We start from the raw sequence: 4,971 nt of genomic DNA, 5'->3' as shown, positions 1-4,971 counted from the left end.
TATATAGATAAACGTTTGGTTTTGCAGTTTGAATGGTTTTACACTAGTAATTTTTTGGGACCCTTTATAGCTTGCTGTTCTGTGTGAACCAAGTCTCCGTGTTGCACACCGTACTTTGTTCTAAAATGGTGTACTTTTATCAATTGTATGGAGAGTTGTCTCATTTGCACTCATACCATATCTTCTTATATTTACCTAAAGAATATCAAGATTCAAGTCAGTCAACTTTGACTGATGAAGTTGGAACATAAGTTATTTATTAATTTCCGAATATTTCAAAGTGGTATTTTAGAAAATATTTTATAAATAATGTCAGTACCATATAGCTATCTACAGATTTAATGCTTTCCCTGGTGTCCTCACATTCCACTAGCAGCGATACAGAGCCTATTTAAGTGTAAAAAAAAACAACTCAAAAGAACAATATTGAAAACAAGAAGCGATGATAAAAGATTAAAAAAAAAACACCTGTTCTTTCCGCGGTAAACAACTACTTTGGAATTAAATTTTCTCTGACCCTCCATCAAACTACTTTTCTGTTGTACTATTGTGAATTACGTTTTCATACTGCTGCAAAACGCTGTAATAAAAATATTGAGAACTGTCACTCCAAACACACAAAATGTTGCGATTATGTCAATTTTATAAATTTGCCAACATCGACAGCACGGTGTTACTGCAAAACAGTTTGTACATACTGCAGTTTTTCCACTTTCAGTAGTTGACGTTTGTCTGGTAGGTGATTGATGTGTTGGATTGCCTTCTTTCTTGTTTATCCCCTCACTGTCATGCTGTTGTTTGTTCTTAGTTTGTTTCTCTATTATGAGTAAAACATAGAGTAAAATGGCACTGATCAGATGCAGTGATATCGATAAACTAAGCAGACAAACAAGGGCCGTATAGTATGTACTATCCTTTGAGTCTAAGACTGATTTCAGCTGAGATACATTTGCCATCAGTAAAGCAACATCGTATAACCCTTTTGTAACTTCACGTCGAGATTGGAATTTGTTTGTAGCACCAGAATTAGAACCACTGTCAGTATCGTCTTCCTTAAATCAAAGGACACATGGTTTCTACTATAGAAAAGTTTCAATTTAATGAGATTTAGAAAAAAACTTTAGTCGGAACATCCTATTTTTAATAGATATCAGGAGATCTGGTACGAGAGCCAATGAGAGACAACTCTATATCCAAGTCACAATTTATAAAAGTAATTGTGTTTATGATAACTGTTGATTCGCATCACTATTTTGAACTCACAATTTATATATTTTTTATTCGTCTAAAAATGACATATAACTTTAATGTACTTGCATTTTAACTATTTTGTTATCTACTTGTTTCATTTGTACTTAGTTTGATACAACATTGAATACAATGTTAAACAATGAAATGTCTCGTCCTTTTGAAAAATGATTCATCGAAAGAAACAAATACCTTGTTGATAAATATTCCGTATCAACTTCACCAATAACGCATGATGGTCTTGATGTTTATATTTTAGGTAGTATTCTAGTGTTTAACAAACAGGGACACTTCACTGGAATGTTGGACTAGTGATGTATATTGTTAACAGCAGAAAGTGCAATTTGTTGATAAATAAATAAAAAAATATATATTCTAGGTAGTGACATTGGTCATCATCGTATCTATAACAATTCGTTTTTGATGCGTTTTGTTATTTGATTTTGCCATGTGATTATGGACTTTCCGAATTGATTTTCCTCTAAGTTCAGTATTTTTGTGATTTTACTTTTAATTTAATTGTCGATGTGTGTTATTAACCTTTACTTATTAGTCCAGTTTTAGTAATTACTTTTGTTTTGGCTATATCATTCATAATATAAAAATAAAGGGAGTTGTTATTATAATCATTTACGTTATTCAAACAGATTGTTTGGGTCACTAGGCCCCTCATACAACACATTATAATGAAGAAAAAAGACCAATATTAACGAAATGCATTATAGTAAAGAATTTATACTTACAACCAAAAATAATCGATACTTACACCGAGAGTATTTCGGCCTTCAACGACATCTTCGCCGTCAGGCGGTGAGTCCTGAAATTATCAGTTACAAAATATATTTCTAATATAAGACTTTTGGGGCATTTTTTGTTTTGGTTACAGAATGAAAATATTTTTTTTTTAAAAACTTCCCAGCTTCTTTCGCATTCTGTTTAGTTTGACTTTATGACTTTAAAATGTAAAAAAATATGTTATGATACGCTGTGTATGATGCCGAATCAATGGCCAGGACTTATCGACGTATTTTAACAAGAGTAAGAAGAAATGCTGACCCTTATTGATTTTCCATAACTCTCCCCTTCCCGTTTTGTAATGGGATAGCTATCTTTAACATTTGGTGTATTGTTCTGTTGAATTGTTTGTTAAACTTTTGCGTTTGAATCTTGTTGTATTCCGTCTATTCGAGTATTTGCGATATCATATTTTACCAATTATCAAGACATAAATAAAATGTGAAATGAGTTGGTATGAAGGGGGTTATCCGTCAATTACAATACAAGTTTATATGTGTAATTAAAAGTCTGATTCAAACACGCAATTGCAGTGTCAATCGAGAATATGTTTAAGTCGGTTTACTAAAAAATAAATTTGATTCTACATCTAAATGTGTTGTATATATGGGGGCTATTGGACATTTTCAAATTAATCTATTGGACAAAACGTGTTTGGTAATAGTTTTAAATCGTTGAAAGATGTCAGTTAATACTGCAAATACTTTTGAATCGATGAAATGAATATTTTGTAAGAGTTTTGTTTTCTTTTATTAAAACTAGTTGAACGAGTGCGATCACTTCTGTGTTGACATGAATTATCATTGATATGGTCATAATAATAAAATAAACTGTTCACAAAACTTTTGTGAATTTTTTTTAAATACTAAGGCTTTTCTACCTCAGGAATAGATTACCTTAGCTGTGTTTGACAAAACCTTAAGGAATATTTGGTTCTCAATGCTCATCAACTTCGTACTTTATTTGGGCTTTACAAAAAAACATTATTCGAGAAACTGATGAGTCTCTTGTAGACGAAACACGCGACAGGCGCAAATACAAAATTTTAATCCTGTTATCTATGATGAGTTTAATTATTGAATATCCATTTTTTTAATTGGATAAATAATCAGTAGTTACTATTTTGATTTTTTTTAATAAATAAGTATTTCATGAAATACTCACCATGTCAATTTCTGTGTCATTATGTGTCGAGCTGTTATCATTTGACTAGAAGATACAAATGAAACGTTTGTTTTACAATGTATACAAAAACAAATGATCAAGCATACCGACTTACAATATGAATTTAAAAAAAAGAAAGTCTTAAAAATCAGACAAAATCAAATAGTATCAACCAACTGTAGGATGAAAACAACCGTCATATTCAAGACTTTGGACATACATTTTCGAAGAATATGGTAGGTAAATTTGCTTAACAGCTAGCTAAACTTTCAATTTGTGTGACAATGGTTTGCAGATTTGTTAAATTGACAAAATTGAATGCACAACCCAAACAGGGTCATAATACGTATTTTTTTATAAATAATTATGATCCAGCAGCTAAAAACAACAAGGAGTAACTAATGTGTCAGTCAAAACTTTTACATTAACCAAATATTAGAACGTGTCTCGTCTTATTACAACACAATTTCACTGTCAAAGACATCATGGTGTGAACAATGATCAATAATCATTCTAGAAGAAAAATGTACCATTGTTATAAAATTCCCAAATGGCAGTAACCTTTGTTTTCGACCGATTCTCAATCCTATCGTTATACTGACTTCTAATTAAACCAATATAACAATATAACTATTCCAAAATAGCCATTTATTAAAATATAATATAAAATAAAACGGCGTTTCCAAATGGTTTTTTTTTCTTATTTCGAATTGTTATGTTTTCCTTTGATCATGCACACAACAATTTCGCTTTGAGACAGTAAAACGCTTTTCTAAATTTAACTGTTTTGCTGAAATAATGAATATAACATGTCATATGCCTTTATCTCAAGAAAATACATTAATAATTGTACTTAAACATTCCTTTTTTATCATTAAACCAACCTTTTTGAGAACTTTGTGAGTACATAAGTTATTATTTACACAAAAATACACTGTGGAAATGTTAATTGGAAATTATACTCGCAAACCGTTATTTTAAGGATATTAGCAACTTAAACGGACCATCAGTAAGTATCGATGAAAAAGAGAACAATCATAAAATAATGAAACTTAACCACAAGCCGTTAAGTCTTAAGCAATATTACAATTTTAATCAATTATCCTTGAATTTTATACATTTTGCCTCGAAATTTCATATCAGTACGCTTTATAATGTCCCCAGTATATTCATTAACTAAAATGATTAAAAATTAAAACTTGCCTACCAAAGGAGTAGTTTCATTGCTTGAAGTTGCCATACCGTGCGATTGCAATGGTTAGTTAAACGGAAATAGTAATGGTTTTATACATTTTTTTCTTATATATGTAATTATATACACTTCCCTCTCAGTCGTATTTTCCAATTTACAATTCATTCAATTGCGTCCTGGCCATAGTAGTTGCGCTTATACCTGAGTACATGGTAAAACAAACTATGTTAAATGTTTGCATGACGTTTTTGTTATTGAATCGTTTTCGCTTTCAATGAGAAGAAGATTGTTCTGAATAAACTCATCAAAGATATACCAGGATTGATATTTTGTTTTTTCGCCAAACGTGCGTTTCGTCTACAAAATACTCATTATTGACGATAAAAAAGAGTTAAAAAAAACGACAAAATAAAGTACGAAGTTGAAGAGCATAGAGGACGAAAGTGCACTTATCGATTATCTACTATGATTATAAAAATACTATAATCTTTCTGACTGATTTGAAAGCCAAAACGGTAAACTTACTATGATTTGTGTAGATGTATATTCTTCCCTTATACTGTACAAGCTGT

The 4,971-nt window shown here is 30.6% G+C and overlaps 1 long non-coding RNA gene across 1 annotated transcript; it reads right to left on the bottom strand.

Moving 5' to 3' along the window:
• Positions 1-917: 917 nt before the first annotated feature.
• On the bottom strand, positions 918-4,595 carry LOC143071244 (uncharacterized). Its single transcript, XR_012976833.1, has 4 exons — positions 4,411-4,595; positions 3,208-3,252; positions 1,992-2,065; positions 918-1,052 (listed from the first exon to the last, which is right to left on the bottom strand). It is a non-coding gene; the product is annotated as an uncharacterized LOC143071244 (long non-coding RNA).
• Positions 4,596-4,971: the final 376 nt, after the last annotated feature.

The sequence above is a fragment of the Mytilus galloprovincialis genome, chromosome 4 (genome assembly GCF_965363235.1).
Source record: "Mytilus galloprovincialis chromosome 4, xbMytGall1.hap1.1, whole genome shotgun sequence".
Lineage (NCBI taxonomy): Eukaryota > Metazoa > Mollusca > Bivalvia > Mytilida > Mytilidae > Mytilus > Mytilus galloprovincialis.
This window is presented reverse-complemented; position numbering and strand designations above follow the sequence as displayed.